The sequence below is a fragment of the Lissotriton vulgaris genome, chromosome 12 (genome assembly GCF_964263255.1).
Source record: "Lissotriton vulgaris chromosome 12, aLisVul1.2, whole genome shotgun sequence".
Classification (NCBI taxonomy): Eukaryota; Metazoa; Chordata; class Amphibia; order Caudata; family Salamandridae; genus Lissotriton; species Lissotriton vulgaris.
The window spans coordinates 89,006,411-89,024,501 of NC_141700.1; positions in this window are offsets into that span (position 1 = coordinate 89,006,411).

The window sequence follows — 18,091 nt, forward strand, 5'->3', positions numbered from 1 at the left end:
CAGTGAGACCGAGCTGCTTCATGTGTCAGACTGTGGACTGTCTGAGAGCCGGGAGGCGGTGAGTGCCCCTTACATTTTTGTGTACATTTATTTTGAAAGCACCTGTGATTTGTGTCCTGCCTGAGTTGGGAGAACTTAATACATTTGGATTTACAATTTCCCACCAACGCATGTTGATTACGTTTGTGGGGGAACACGAATGACCATTGGCTGTATATTTGATAGAAAATACAAGTGCGGCAGATAAAAGTAAACAGATGAAAGCGCGCAACGAGCAGCCTTAGCAGAGATTCTCAAAGGCTCTAAACATTTAACCATGGAGACACTAAGCCAGCAATTTTCCGCATGCGAGCAGATCTCCGCAGAATTCAACTGAGTTTTTTGCTAACTCTGTGGAATTCTGCAGAGGGAAACTCCACTAGCTCTGCCCATCCCTACATCTAACATGGATACTGAAACAGCCTGTTGTATAGAATACTTATTAAAGTATTTCAAATTCTCTTTCATTGTCTTGGCTTCTTCGTCTTCAGACATTGAATAGCAGTAAAATACCTCAAACTAGTCAAAATAATCACAAAAACATTGTTAAACTCAGCCCTGAGTATTAATTTGGACAATCATGGGAGCTGAAGGGTTGAGAACCCAGAATTTGATGGGGAGGGTTCACTGGAGGCAGCGGCTTGTCAATGGACAGGGCTCAAGCCGAGAAGCCTCCAGAGGGAGACACTCTAAAGCAGGCGAACAATACCAGGAAATCCCAGCGGGCCCAAGAGGAAACGAGCGCCAATGTCAACAGCGCTCTGGAAGAAAATCCATGAGCCACCAAGAGGGGAGTCCTTCGCTGAGGGAATAATGCGTGCATGACACATTTGGAACAAACAGACGTCAAACGAATGCTCCAATTGAACTCAGCGAGTGCGCAAGCAACTAAACAGTATGTAACCACTAAAAAATCATACAAAGATAACATTTTACAACAGTTATTACCTGCATATACAATCCCTATGCATTTAGTGAGCAGAATACTCTTCTTGACTGTGAGCAGCAAGAAAAGAGTGCTTGTTGCTCTCAGTCAAGATACTTATTGTTATACTCAACGTCTTATTGGCTACACTATTGTGATTAATGTAGTAGTTCTTTCTGAGGGTTTTCTTGGTAATGACTTTTTTTCTTTTGGCTGCTGTGTTTATTATTTAAAGCAAAGAAAGTATAATCTGAGCCTCCAGTCTTGTAATAAAATCTGGCTTGCATTACATGCTATATTATTGAGCTTTAGGCAACCTTCTGCAGACAACAGTGTTTATGGAGTGCATGTCCACAGAAAATTATAAGGTCTTTGTGTAAAAGTGGGTATAGGAAGCAACAGCCAAATACTGATGGATATGTGGCCTGCCCACCTGATGCCTACAAGTCCCCGATAGGAGATTGGGGATACTGGGTCTCCTGAACATGAAGTTTCTGTTGACTCCATTTTAGGGAGAAGCCTCATTACAAAGGCCAACAACGTGGTTACTTTATTTATACAGCCACCCCCACATCAAATATTTTTTTTTTTTTATTGAAATGATCTGCTGGAAACACCATGGTGGACATAGACAAGAACACTGCTCAAATGTGCCTTGATAGAAATGGCCCTTTCTGCAGGGTCACCCCAAAACCTTTTGACTGCCTCCTCCCCTTTTTGCTGAATTATTTTTTTTTGCTTTAGGACTCCATGTACTTTTACTACTGCTAACCAGTGCAAAAGTGCTTGTGCTCTCTCCTTAAAACATGGTAGCACTGGCTTATCCACAATTGGCATATTAAATTTACTTATAAGTACCTCGTAAAGTGCTCTACATGTGTCCAGGGTCTGTAAATTAAATGCCACTAGTGGGCCTACCTCGTTTGCTGTGCCACCCACTTAAGAAGCCCTTTAAACATGTCCTAGGCCTGCGATTGCAGAGCCTGTGTATGCAGTTTTTAACTGCTCTGTTGACCTGGCAATTTAAACCTCTTGCCAGGCCCAAAACTTCCTTTAAAAACATACAACATACTTTAGCCATTTGGTGCCTGCTGCCTGTCTCAGATCACATGTCTGTGATGGGTTCACAGTTGGCTTTGTGTATTCCTCTCCTGTAGTGATTCTGGAGCCAGGGCAGAAACTCTCTGCACTTTAAAGGAATGTCTTTGAAGTTGTTCCCACTTCAAAGGTGCAACAGGGTATAAGTATTGGACCTCGGACACCACCACTTAAGTACACCTCTGGACCTGTGGACACTCTGCCAGGAAGAAGGACTGCTGTACTGCTGGAAGGGTCACTCTGCTGGGCTGCTGCTCTGAAGGAGCTTCTGCCTTGCTGTGCTGACCTGCTGCCTGCTGCCCTCTTGCCTGGAGAGGAAGAGCTGGACCTGGAACCCGTCTTGAATCTAGGACCTCAGAGGGACTCAAAGGGCTAGTCTGCTGTCCTCCTGATCTGATCCTCAGGGACATAGCAGGCTCTCTACAGATCCTGGACCCATGTTCTACCAGTTCCTGAACCACAAGAGGACCTCTCAGGTCCCTGGACCCTTGGGTGTATCTGTAGATCTTGAAATCAAGATTTTGGGCTCTTTGCAAACTGGCCCATTCTCACCTGAAGAATCAGAGCAACCCACCACAAGTCTGTCTTCGCACTGCAAGCATCGTCCGTGATGCCTGACCTGCTTTTTGTGCCTCACCGATCACCGCCAGAGATGCTCTCCTTGCTCCCGGCGTACTTCCCCTCCATGAACAGGACTCTTGGCACAATTCTTGAGAAGGTAAAACTTCAGTGGGACTAATCTGGGACTGTATCGGACCGCGCTCCCTTTGCTGCCTCGGTTATTTCTTTCAAGCCAGTGATCAAGAGCTACGGCTCAAAACGTGTTTGGTAGCATGATTAAAGGAGGAGAGAGGTGTCGCTGTGGCTGTCACTGCCGGGGGTGTTTGTGCGGTAACCCACCCCCACCCCCACCCCCCCCCCAGGTGCAACATCTTCTGGGGACACCCTTGGTTTTATATATATATATATATATATAATCCATTCATTCATTCATGTTATCAGTAATTCTCCAAGTGAGTGGGATGGTCCCAGCCCTCCTCTTAGTTTGGGAGAAGAAGAGGCGGTACACTAAATTAATTGACTTTAAGCCGGGCGGAATGGATCGCCATCTCTGCCCCTGCCTATACTGTTCCTGAGCTTGGGGCTGCAGCGGTTTTGGGGACCCAAGGAGGCCTTTTGATTTCAACTAATCAAGGAATTTGGCTGTCACTGTCACTGTGATCCTGCTTGCTGCTGACCGCTTGGCAATACAGACCCCACGCACCACCTACCTGGATACAAATGCATCTTGGGAGTTGCAGTTCACCAGCACTTCGTGAGCTGTAAATGGGTGAGCGAGTAACTGATGGGGGCGGAGCGGCTTTCCACCAATGGAAACATGGCAGGACTTACTTAACATGGCAGGTGGCATCCTCCTTATCACTTTGGCACTGAAGAAGGCCGTAAGGGCTGAAATACATTTGCAGCAGTTTTAATAAAAAGTGCTTCCAAGATTCCCCTGCGTGGCCTCTGCACTTTCGTCAGGAGAAGGTTCTTGGTGATATATATATATATATATATATGAAACAAAGGCTCCTCCTCAGCACGCTCTGCGCTCGCAGACACTGCTTCCACGCCAGCAGAAATGAGGAACGGACCAACGAAGTCAGCAAAAGATGTTTTATTGTTCCAACAGAACCAGCGACGCGTTTCGAGCTAAAGAGCCCTTGTTCACGCTGCAACATGTTAAGAATAATAATGCTTTTTTATACTTTTAGTGATGACAACACTACCCCCTAGTGGTGTTCACCCGAGTCACGTGTGCAACAGATAGTGAAGAAATACTTCCGCTGGTAAATTTTTTCTTTTGCTCATGATACATAGAGAAAATACAATTACTGGTTAAATCCAAGTAATGACCCAACTACAAAATTGAGCTGGTTGTAAAAGGCCAAAATGTCACACAATGTAAACAATCGAAATACCATTAAAATAGGTTCGATGGGCCATGTCAAATATTGTATGTTACATATGCAAATATATACATTATAGCAGCGAAGATTAAAGTGCAAAAAGTGTGTAGAAAAGTGCATAAGTGAAAGAGTTTCAAAAAGTGCAAAGTGCGAGGACGAGCCGCATTACCATCAGAACAGAGATACCCAATACTTCATGTTAATCTACACTCATAATATACTGAGTTCATAATAGACTGTATTATTAAATAGAAGGTTCTCTAAAAATTACAAATGGTAAAACTCTATATCAAAAAAGTTAAAAATGGGAATATGTAAAAATAATACCATATCTCATATATATACACACTCACATATCAAGAACAACTGTACAATACAAAACCTATACAAAAAGTAGAAAATATTTCATCTGGTTTCAAAATAATACAGTTCAAATATATAACTTGATAGGAACTAAGTATAAAAGACTTAAATGTCAGAATAAATACAGAACTGCAAAATACCAATGAAACAGATGGAGGTGTGCATTAGGAAAAATGCATGTAAATTATAAAATATTAGATACAAAAATACTCAGAAACCACTACTCTACAAATCGGTACAATGTGAAATATATGTTATCAGTTACGTAGGTACTAGGATACAGTGTAACTCCTAATAGGGAACCTAACTAGGAGAACAAGGACCACCCGTATAAGGACACTGGATAAAGACAGATAGCTCAGATAAGCTGCAACCAAATGCGTATTTACAGATAATGGTGCATTTCTTCGATATTGTTGAGCCCATTAGGCCAACGGCTATCGAGCTCGAGAATAAATCTGGACTCCAGTTTTCTAAGCTGTAGTTCTCGATCACCCCCTCTCTTCAAGCATGGTACTGCTCCAATAACAAAGTAACTAAGGCAGTTCAGATCATTCTTGTGTACCCGTTTGAAGTGCCGGGCGACCGGGTAAGTTGGGTCACTATGTAGTATAGCCCGCAAATGCTGTAATATCCGGACATGCACCTGGAGCTTAGTGCTGCCAACATATCTAAGCCCACAGGTGCACGTCAGGACATAAATAGCATGATCTGTCTTGCAAGTATAGTTACCAGTGATCGGTTTGGCAACTGTACTAAAAGGGGTGGAATAGTGTGTAGTAGTGGTACCGAATTTACATGCTCGGCAACTAGAGCATCTATAGAATCCTCTGGTAGGACGTAACCAAGGTTTTTTCATTTTAAGTTCAGGGGCTGCCTTATCCAAAGAATTACCCATAGTTTTTGCGCGTCTAAAAGTCACAGTAGGGGAAGCAGGCAATCTGGTGTTGAGTATATGATCACTCAGGACGATAGGCCAGTTTTTATTCATGATGGACCTAATTTTTCTGTCCTCTCTACTATAGGTAGTAATTAGACGCGGGCAATCCAACTGGGGTTCAATGCTATTAGGGGATTCAGTCTCAGAAGTGGATGTAAAAAAGAGACTCTCCCTAGATCTGGATAGCGATTTATTCATGGCTGCATTTAAAATGGTATCAGAGTAGCCCCTCGCTTTTAATCTTGTCATGAGTTCTCCTAGACAAATATTATAGTCTGAAGGGGAGCTACAGATCCTTTTTAACCTTAAAATTTCACAATACGGGATTCCTGAAATGGTATGTTTCGGATGCATACTAGTTGTGTGCAATGTAGCATTGCCCGCTGTGGGTTTTCTGTGTAATGTAGTGTTAAGTGTACAGTTGGTACCATACACCTCAACATCAAGAAATTGAATTCTATTTTTATCAATATGCGCTGTAAAGTTGAGATTGAGTGAATTGCTATTTATATCTTGGACGAATAAAAGGGCTTCCTCTTTACTGCCTCTCCAAGCAAAAAAATGTTGTCAATGTACCTCAGAAAGCATTGAGGACCTGCTCCTCCCACCAGCCAACGTGCAAGCACGCATAGCTGGGAGAGAAGCAGGCCCCCATCGCCACTCCTCTAAGCTGTCTGTAGATCTCTTTACCAAAAGAGAAAAAATTATTGTGGAGACACCATTCCATGAGGCACAAGATGACCTTATTATGTTCATAGTACATTATAGGTCTGCTGGAGAGGTAATGCTGTACTGCGAAAAGCCCTTGTTCGTGATCTATGCTGGTATACAGCGACTCAACATCTAATGAGATGAGCCACATGTCACTCTCCCACTTAATACTAGAAATTTTCGTTATAAAGTCACTGGTATCCCGGGTAAAGCTGGGGAGTTGTTTTACAAAATCCTGGAGGAAAAAGTCGATGTATTCCCCCACTTTCTCGCCCACACTACCTATGGCTGATACAATTGGCCTGCCGGGTGTAGGTTGCGTAGCTTTGTGTACCTTTGGGATAAGGTAAAGAGAAGGCAAGATAGGAAAATTAATGTACATAAATTTATGTTCTTCAGATGAAATTAGACCCTCTCTTTTCCATTGGCTTAACGACTTATGGAGTTTAGATGTAGCCTTCTCATAGTCTTTTTGTGAGGCTTTAACATAGCATGAATACATACATACATACATACATATATATATATATGTATGTATATATATATATATATATATATATATATATATATATATATATATATATATATATATATATATATATATATATATATATATATATATATATATATTCACTGAAAAAACCATAGGTTATAGACCATATATAGTTAGGAATTAGCATTTACAAAACCTTATTTTACTCACACAAACCATTGAAATTCGCATATATAGTTAGTTGCACTAACTATATATCGCGCACCCGCAATCCACTGCTGATCATGTCACATATTACATCATTCATGACATGGTCAGTGACATCACTGATGACATCACTGATGACATCACTGATGACATCTCAAATGACATCACTGATGACATCACTGATGACATCTCAAATGACATCACTGATGACATCACTGATGACATCTCAAATGACATCACTGATGACATCACTGATGACATCTCATTTGACATTACTGATCACATCACTGATGACATCATTCATGTGATTATACGATGAACCTCTTCAGACTCTAATATAACCTTAGATACACTCAGTGTAAACAGACACTCACAGACTGTCACTCATCCATGGAGTTACTCACACACCTAGTCAGTCATGCAAAGAATCAATCACACCTCCATTTCCTCAACTATACAGTTATACACACCTTACTTATTCAAACATATACTAACACATATTTACTCTCTTATACAATCCCTGATACAAGTTCACAATGATCCATACAGCCACTCACACATTCACTGGCTCTATGCACAGTTATTTATATATGTCAACTCTCACATGTACTGTGTTTTACATATGTACTTACTTTGACATGTAGCACTGAGATATCCATTCACTCACCAATACACTCATGCACACAGTCAACCGCCCATACAGCTGTTTCCACATGCACTTTTGAACCCCTACATCTAGTGAATCAACTGCTCACACATCTATGCACAGAGTCATACACCTCCCAGCCACCCACACACACACTCAGTCTCCCATACAACTACTTGGGCAACCAATCAATAACCCATATAGTTACTCATATAGCTACTGATCAACACATACAGCAGTTTACAGAACAACAGACATAATGATGCACAAATTAAGACAGTTTAGTCACTACCCCATGCACTCAGTGAGACACATTTAATCACTCACTCATACAGTCAGTCATGCACCTACTAAATCCTTCATCCAGACACTTATACATCCACTCATTCTTCAATATGTAAGACATATTTTAACTTTACAGAAATATACGGTCACTGGATGTTGTCATCAGTGATGTCATCAGTGATGTCATTTGAGATGTCATCAGTGATGTCATCAGTGATGTCACTGACCATGTCATGAATGATGTAATATGTGACATGATCAGCAGTGGATTGCGGGTGCGCGATATATAGTTAGTGCAACTAACTATATATGCGAATTTCAATGGGTTTGTGTGAGTAAAATAAGGTTTTGTAAATGCTAATTCCTAACTATGGGGGTCATTACGATCGCGGACGGACTTGAGTCCGTCCGCGACCCCAGAGCATGAGGGAACGTCCGCATGGGCTGCGGCGTTCCCTCTGTGCAGATTAGGATGTGACCGCCTGGGTGGCGGTCACATCCTCTATTTTAACATTGCGGCGGGTGGAGCTTCAAGCTGCACCCGCAGCAATGTTAAAAAAGCATGCACAGCATTTGCGTGCACAAAGCGGCAGGCACCGCGCGGTGCCTGCTGCATTGTGCACGCAAATGCAGGGGGGTACCATAGGTACCCCCATGTGCACCCCCTACCCCCCACTACACCTAGGGGGCCCGCAACGGGCCCCCGCAGTGCAGTTACACATGCTTTTCCACGGCGGAAAAGCCGCCGCGGAAAAGCATGTTCAAAAGCACATCCTAATCTGGCTGACGGTGTCTGAGAGACACGTCACCATTTTAGTGCTTTTCCGCCGCGGTTGTAAGCCAGCCGCGGCGGAAAAGCTGCGGACCTAAACCATGACCCACCAGCCATCCTAATGTGGCGGTGGGTCCTGGTGGGTCCGCAGAGGATTTTCCGCATCCTCCGGGCCGGCGGTGGCTTCCGCCGGCCCGGAGGATGCGGAAAATCCTCCATCGTAATGACCCCCTAAATATGGTCTATAACCTATGGTTTTTTCAGTGAATTTTCAAGGTTTTGTAAATGCTAATTCCTAACTATATATGGTCTATAACCTATGGTTTTTTCAGTGAATTTCAATGGTTTTTTAATAGCAAATATCAAAAGCTGTAAAATGTATTCTTCTTTTAAAGGAAAAATATATTTTATATGTATTTAATATAAGTTTTTTATCTAAATACATTTTTTGAGGGAACGAATTTATCAACTATCATGCTGAAGAAGAGTGTGGGGGAAAAAAACAAAGAGGAGGACTAAGAGGAAAGAACAATCAGTTCAAAAATACAATTTCTTTAAAGCATGAAGTGCTTTTCCACACATTTACATTTAAATAACCCATATTAGAACATACAAAATATCTACAGAGGAGACGGTGTACATTGAATTGTAGACTCTTCATTGGTACCTACATGTTGGTACTTACATCACCTGCACAACACAACAGCTCTATTCAGAGCTACCCTACCTCAAAGCACTCTAAAATATTATTTTACTATTTCCCTTGGTTTTCCCCTTGTTACGCTTTCCGGAACGCTACCCAGTGCGCGGACCGGGCGCTAACCGTGCGAAAACTTGAAAAAAAAGGCTTTTTTTTCTTTACATATATGGGCCTCCTCAGCCACCCTCAGAAAACCTAGGGGGTCAGGATATGTCTCCCATGCCCCCTTATACCCATTCCCAACATTGTTTATCCTCCATCTTGTGACTAAATTTGTCCGAAACACAAGATGGCGGACTCCCGTTACGCTACCGGTGAGCTACCCGGTTCGCGTACCGGGTAGCGCTTCCACCGCGAAAAATTGAAAAAAAATATATTTTATTTTTTTGCCCTTTAATAGCCCCCACATCAATCCTAGGGGGTCAGGAGGGGTCTACCTTGCCCCCATTCATTCATTTCCCCCTTCGTTTATTTCCACCTCTTGTCTCTCGATCCTACCGAGAGACAAGATGGCGGCCGTTCCGGACTGTTTAGAATGTTGACAGTCACCGGAGAGCCAATCCGCTTCTCCTCACGAAGTTCCGTTACGCGTCTGGTACGCGAACCGGGGCGCTAACCGGGACGCTGTCACAGATATATATATCTTTTTGAACGTTAATTTCTCAAAATCCACTGGAGCACATATCTTGAGACCTAGCAAAGGCACATCGGGCAAACAGTCTTTACAATTTTGCCAAGTTTCATAGAAATCCATTCAGCCGTTCGAGCTAAAAGTGAGTCCAACCGCCCTATGGAAAACTCAATGTTAAAAACACGTTTTGGGACCCCCCTTTTTTCTCGCCCCCCGCTTGACGAAACCCCCCCAATCTTTCAGGGGACGCTCAGAAACAAAATGTGCAATTTTCCCAAAAATTTCAGCCAATTCCGTCCATCAACGCCAAAGTTATTCAACATAGAATTTTCAGAAATCCCTATTCAAAAAATCCTAACTATATATACCTACTGGCGACTGCCAGTAGGTTATATATATATATATATATATATATAAAACATTTCTATGGCAAAATGAAACCCCTCATTTTGTTCCTTTTCAAATTAAATGTATTAAGTGTTACCACTTTATTCCAATCAAGATGACTTCAGGTGTGCCATACTTTTGTCATAAGTAAGACTGTTAGCGTTCTAGTTGTTCTTTAGAACACTCTGGGACATTCTGTCATTGGGCTATAGTTGGGCTACATCTGGCTGATATTTGGGCTACATTTGGGCTCTTTTGTCTCTGGTGGCCATCTTGGGAGACTGCATATCAGAATTTTTTTAATGAAATATAAGAGGATTTGAGAAGTCACTCAAAATGTGCCCTAATTTTTCTTTCTTCAGCACTAATCATAATTTCTATGGCAAAATGAACCCCCTCATTTTGTTCCTTTGCAAATTAAATGTTTTAAGTGTTAACACTTTATTTCAATCAAGATGACTTCAGGTGTGCCATACTTTTGTCATAAGTAAGACTGTTAGCGCTCTAGTTGTTCTTGTTCTTGTTCTGTCACTGGGCTATAGTTGGGCTACATCTGGCTGATATTTGGGCTACATTTGTTTTTTTTGTCTCTGGTGGCCATCTTTGGGCTACATTGGGCTACATTTGGGCTCTAACATATATATAGCCCAATGTAGCCCAATATTTATTTTTCAAAGTTAATTTTCGTAAAAACCACTGGAGCATATATCTTGAGACATAGCAAAGGCACATCGGGCTACCAGTCCCTACAATTTTGCCAAGTTTTGTGGAAATCCATTCAGCCGTTCGAGCTAAAAGTGAGTCCAACCGCCCTATGGAAAATTCAATGTTAAAAACACGTTTTGGGACCCCCCTTTTTTTCTCGGCCCCCGCTTGACAAAACCCCCCCAAACTTTCAGGGGACGCTCAGAAACGAAATGTGCCATTTTCCTGAAAATTTCAGCCAATTCCGTCCATCAACGCCAAAGTTATTCAACATAGAATTTTCAGAAATCCCTATTCAAAAAAATCCTAACTATATATACCTACTGGCGACCGCCAGTAGGTAATATATATATATATATCTATACTACTATTATAAAGGAAGAACTTTGAACCTTTGAGGCGGGTAAACTCGGGAACCATAGCGCCATTCCACACACCCCATACATCGTTGTAATTGTCAGGGTGTGCAGATGGACATAGGCTATATAAACTTAATAAATATACGTTATTTAAAAAATTTACCAAAAAAAAGGAGTCCCTTGGAAGAAGCACCGGCCGCGACGTGCGTGCCCGATGTGAGGAGCGCGGGGAGGAGCGCCGTGCAGGAGCGCGAGGAGGACCGGCGGACATGGCGCGGGGAGGAGCGGTGAGGAGCGGTGGACAGGCGGTGAGGAGCGGCGGACAGGCGGTGAGGAGCGGCGGACAGGCGGGGAGGAGCAGTGAGCGGCGGATGAGGTAGGTTATTTATTTATTTATTTATGAGCGGTGAGCGGCGGAAAAATGAAGCAAAAATGAAAATCGTGAGCAAGAGGAAGCAAACGGAGCATTACAAAAGTGAGCCAAACGGTGCATTACTGGAGGAAAAAGTTACGTGTGCAGGTTACAAAAGCGTACATCGTGAGCAAGAGGAAGCAAACGGAGCATTACAACAGTGAGCCAAACAGTGCATTACAGGAGGAAAAAGTTATGTGTGCAGGTTACAAAAGCGTAGAAAGTAAACATAGAGGTATAGGAGGAAAAAGTGACGTGTGCAGGTAGCAAAAGGAAGCAAACGGAGCATTAAAAAAGTGAGCCAAACGGTGCATTACAGGAGGAAAAAGTTACATGTGCAGGTTACAAAAGCGTACATAGTAAACATAGAGGTATAATACTGCAATATATGGAGGAAGGCTCCGGGGGACCCACGGACAACGTCAGGGCGGGCGAGGGCCCTGAAGCCTAATTGCTCCCGGACAACGTCGGGTCGGGCTGCTACAAAAGCGTACAAAGTAAACATAGAGGTATAATACTGCAATATATGGAGGAAGGCTCCGGGGGACCCACGGACAATGTCCGGGCGGGCGGGGCCCTGAAGCCTAATTGTTCCCGGACAACGGAAGGGCTGCTAGTATATATATATATATATATATATATATATATATATATATATATATATATATGTATATATATTAAGCTCAAACTGTCCCAGTCCTTCTCCTGCGCTCCAGCCAGACTCGCCGAGAAACAGGAAACGGACACCCAGAATTACGTGGTTAAACAGGTCTTGTTTATTTCAGCCACAGTCAGACGCGTTTCGAATACAAAGTATACTTGTAGACTTGTTTATATATTTATATATATATATATTTTCCACACTACTTACTCTCTTGTTTTGAGGAGTGTGGCAGATTATTCAGACCGTGCCTGGAGGTCCGTTTTCCATCGACGCTCCCTCTGGTTTGGCTGGCAGTGGAGCTTTCTTGGCGAACGTGGAGTGTATATAAATATATATCTATATATATATATATATAGATATATATATATATATATATATATATATCCTATTGGCGGTCGCCAGTAGGTAGTTATAGTTAGGACCTATTATCCATATCACATTCGAAACATTCTTTTCCCAATAACATTGGCGCCAGGTGCCGAAGCTTCGCATAATTTTCTAAACAGGTGGGGCGCTCGGGTTGGCTCCTATCTTAAAAGTTTCGGGGTGATTCGGCAAGCGGGGGCCGAGAAAAAAAGGGGGTCCCAAAACGTGTTTTTTCCATTTCCATAGGAAATTTTAGGCACAGCTACAGCCCGAACTGCTGAACGAAATTACACCAAATTAGACAAAAAGGTAGCCCTTGGTTCAGAAAGAACTCTTTTTATTGAATGGTGTAAATCCGTTCAGTAGTTGCTGAGAAAATGAAAATTAAAAAAATATTGATATATAGAGGCGCGCTGGATCCGCGCACCCTGCCGATCACGAGCTGCATGCTAATTGGCTGTCAACACAACAAACTAGGAAGTGTTGACAGCCATCTTGTGCCTCTGTAGAACCGAGGCACAAGAAAAGAGCAGCCCCCCTCCAATAATTTTAATTTTTAAAAAACACTGGCCATACCCCAGGGGATGGGGTCCCTGCGGCCGAATATGGCTTCAGGAGGGGGGCCATGCAGCCCCCTTCCATTATTAAAACAAGCATTTGCAATGCAATACGTCTCGCATTTGCGAGAGTTTGAGCTATTGGCTTTGTAAAATGACAATGCCTTTAATTTATGTGTTGATTTTGAAAACAAATAAATAAAAGGCATTGTCATTTACAATGCTAATAGCTTAAACTCTTGCAAATGTGAGACCTATTGCATTGCAAATGCTTGTTTGTAAAAGCGCCCCATGCCGCGCTTTCACTTTAATGGCAGTTGCGTCCCTTTCTTTAGCCGAGCCACGTCTAAAAAAGGTGTGTGCGTGCCATTAAAGTGAAAGCGTGGTATGGGGCACTTTTACTAAAAAAACGCTTTTGTTTGTCGAGTTAACAAACACATTTTTTTGTTGTTAAAAGCGCTCCATTAAAATGAAAGCGCAGAATGGGGCACTTTAAGACAAAAAAGTGAACAAATAGGAAGACAAAAAAACATACGGCTGCATTTTGCGCCACAAACAACAAACCAATATATCATCTGAAGAGGGCCGTGCTATGAAAAACAAAAAAGAAAGCATTACAGGCAGGAGAAAACTATTTAACCAAATAGTTCTCGGAGGCTGTAATTAAAGCCTACTGAGTAACAACACACGTAAGAGGACCAGTCCTTATGGGAGTTTACAAGATGAGACAAAGCGGTACTAAGGAGTGACTATAAGAACATTGACTAAAGAAAAGCCACAGCTTACAAAGGACAGTGACAGGACAGGAGCCAATTAAAAAGATGGGCGGAAAATCCATACCTGAATACAGCATGCCTCGCAGAGCAGCGCATGAGCTGCCCAGGCTCCACCAAAAAAGCATTATCCTGGCTAACAGGGGCACTGCTCCTTTCTGTTGCAACCATAGAGGTGTTTGCTTAGGAATTACCTGGTAACAAAAATCATTTAGCAGTCAAGTGGGGTCTGGCTATAGCCTTGTCTGGATGTGTGAGCTGTGATTTAAAATATATGATATTGGTGTTGAAGTTCATTAGGTCACGCAGTTTCTGCTGGAAAGGTCAAGGGTCCATATACTCACATTTATCATGTTTGAGAGGTGTGTCTTTGATGTTAAAATTGTACACCTCCCAGGTATCGAGGAGAACTCTGTGACTCGCCTACCTCCGAGCTGGCTATGTCCCGTGATGGACCCAAAGGTCGAATTTTGCGCTAATTTATAATCTGCCTGATTTTTGCACTGCTCTACATATATTGTCTTGTTTGTGACAGATTTTCTGACTCTGCTTTTTCACTAATAAAATCTTATATTAAAAAAAAAAAATTGTACACCTCCATTTCATGCTGTTGTAGGAGCTTGTCAGTGGAACACAATAGCATCGCTTTAATGAACTACAATAATTTGTGCAATAACACTATATTTAAAACTCTGTCTTTCTACTCAAAAGTCCAACCTTGATGAATATGTTCCATTCACTCTCAATGTCATGTCACTTCTGATTAGTGGCACAAGGGGAGTATGAATTGGGCTGTGTGTATGTGTGTTTGTGTGTGAGTGGCACATCACAGTTTTAATGGGGATGGCAAAGGAAAGTCCCCAAGAATAACACATGCTCCCAAGTTTTGCAAGGTGACATGATCTAACTTGATTTTATGTAAATGGGAACATGAGTGGTACAAGGAAACTCAGACACTGGCACCACACTTTCCTATGCAAAAATTGCTATGACTTAACGTTGACATACCCATGAAGTGAGTTGGCATGTTGGTTCTTAACTATATGTGTCCTAAAGGGACGAAAGAAAAAAATATGCCTGCACATTAATTACTTCCACAAAACCGTATAAGTAACTTTACATCACTTTTGTGACCAATACTAATTAAATCACACTAACAACCTCAGAGAGAGATTCCTTATGTGCTTAGCAAACAATAATTAACAATCAATATGTATACAGAATAATATTTACGTCACAGAGTGAGTAATGTGGGCACACGTACATTATCGTTGTCCATCAGGGAAAATTACAAATATACCATCAGTTTGATCATTGCTAACACATTTCAATTTTACTTGGATATTTTGGCAAGGGTCTTTAGCAGGAATTAAAAGTTATGGGCAGAGGGCAAAAGAGTAATTTTTCTTACAGCAGTGATAACAGGAAATCTTTATATTTTAAGGATAGTGGGCCATATTATCAGGAAAGGGAGATACATTATCGCCGCTTTTATCAGCAGGAAACTGCCGCTAAAGTGGCGATAATGGGCTTGATAATATGCTCTTGTGAATTCCCATAGAAGCACAGGTTCTGGTGTTAACCTGGGCTTCTATGGGATGATTGATATGCTTAATGACTCGATAGACCGCAACAGTACACCCGCGCATCTGTTTCAATATGCAGCTTAACTCTGGATTCGTTTTCACTAAGCCTCACGTTCATTACTGAAGCCCTTGTCACTCAAGCCTGTTTTCATGAGTGATATGTTGAATGCGCCTACACACCCGCGCACATTGTTTAATACGCAGTTCACTCTGGAAAAGCCCTCACTGTCACCTTAACCCAGCACATCTCACAGCCGGTCCATTATTGAAGGCCTTCACGATGATCCAATCTAGTACACCGCGGACACGCGCCCCCACAGCCTGATCATTTTTGATCCCACATAGCCTAGCCTTGAGCACTTTATTTTACATACTCCGCGTCAGACTGAAGCCTTGATCCTTTCCCCTTCCTCCCAAACTTAGATACAACTAGCCACCGTGCGGCACCATTTCAGGCAGAGAATCTTCCTCCTGAACTACATATGAGTAACCACAACTCACCTCTTTGCTCTAGGTGCAACGTCCTGTGCACCTCTTTCATTTCTCTGATACACAGCCTCTTGTACTTTTCAGACTGTCATCCTTCCCACACCTGTCTTGATAAAGACCCGGCGCGACCACCGATTGGGGAGCACCAGGGTCGAAACGTTGACGCTTGTCTTAGGTCCAGAACTGTTTTTAATATGTCCAATTGATCAACTAATAAATAATTTTTGATTCAACTTAGACATTTTTAAATTTTATCACCACCACCATCACTTAGCACTTACCATTTCACAGAACCAGCTCCGCAGTAAATCTGGCGTTGTAGCACAGTGGGGAGGCATTCGGCCTCTCCCAGTGGGGCCCGATGATGAAGCATGTCGAAGGTGTTCTATACAAACCTAAATGGGCTTTGTATCCCAGCATTCCCTGCTCTTGTGTTTGTTGTTATAATTAGAGTATTTTCTTCTACATCGCCGGGGTCCGGTTCGAGGGCGACGTAGGCATACTGAGGGTGCTAAGCGTCGAGGGCGTAAGTGGAGACCATCTACCAACCTCCAGCTAAGTAGTGATTACACTCCGAATTACCGAAGGGCATCACATTGATTTTGCTTCTTTTTCCCATTGATTTGCCATGTTACAGGATGTGCCGAATACGCTTCCACCCCCCTCCTGAGACCCATGGTGTTTATTCCCAACACCTACTAAGTGAGACATTTTTTATTTTACTGCGATCTTATTATGCCATTTACATTGATCGCTTAGCTGACGATCTTCTACGAAGATTTTCACCTTTTTAACCCATAGTCACAGCTAGTCCTTATCACGAATAGCACACCGCACTTCTCCTAGTTCATCTGAACCCAGGGCTAAGAGGTGGTGTTAACCATAGCGCTATTCATCCACGGTCAGTACGACTATCACGTTTGGAGCACGTATTTTACAGTATACAACCAATAACAACCAGGATAAAATACTAACTGTTTGTTCTGTCCTACTTGTTTGTCTCTGTCTTTTAATTTCCAGGTGCAGAAACGATAAGTAGAAGCCTCCTAAACCAGGAGTAATTAGGAATATTTTATTCATTCCTAATTATTTGCACTTTTTTCACTTTAAAACTTTTTTCACTCTCACGCCCCTAGGTAAGGGTGGGCTTTAGCGTGCCCATACCGCCAGGGTTTTACCACACACAGTCCTGATGAATTGCCGGGTAAATTAACACTGTTTCGATGGCAAGAAACATGTCGACTTACTTTTAGGAACCCCCACTCAATTAAAATGGACTGTTTCCTCACATATTTTAATTCCTGAGTCTTTAGTGATCATTTAATAAAGTTTTTGATACACTACTGACTATTTTAAATACCCCCAACACTCACTAGTCCTAATTGCACTCAACACGCCCTTAACTCACTATCCCGCTCCGCAGTAATCCTGGCGTTGCAGCACACCAAAGAGACACTAGGTCTCTTTGGTGGAGCCCAATGATGAAGCATGTCATCACCAGGTGGTGAGCGAGGGCTTTCTTCAACATCCCAGTGTGGTTGTGTTTGTGCTCCCTAGAACGGCTTAGCCTGTCCTATAGACACTCTTTTCTTGATTTTTGACTCTTTATACATATACTTGTCACTATACCTTGCATTGAGTGTTTAAAGCCTGAGGTGCTCACCTACTAGCAATACTGACCTACTAGAAACAACTGTGGGCTGATGTATTAAGGGTTTTTACCCATTCTCTGTGGGTAAATGTGATGACACGTATTAGGGAAGATTCTTATGAAACCAGCCATTTTACCTGTCAGTGAAAGAATCAAACGCAGCCAAAATATCAAATATGATTTTGATATTTCCTGATGCTCTACAGTTTATAAAATAATTAAATGAGACCTAAAACATGCTTCTAAACCCTGCATCTTTAGACCAAAGACCACAAATCTGAAAAAAGCAAAAGGAAGAAGAAACAATATTTTAGTGGCATCCCTAAGCATCAAAACTCAAGCAGAATAATGTTAGCCCAGTCTTTCTCGCTGCTAGCTTG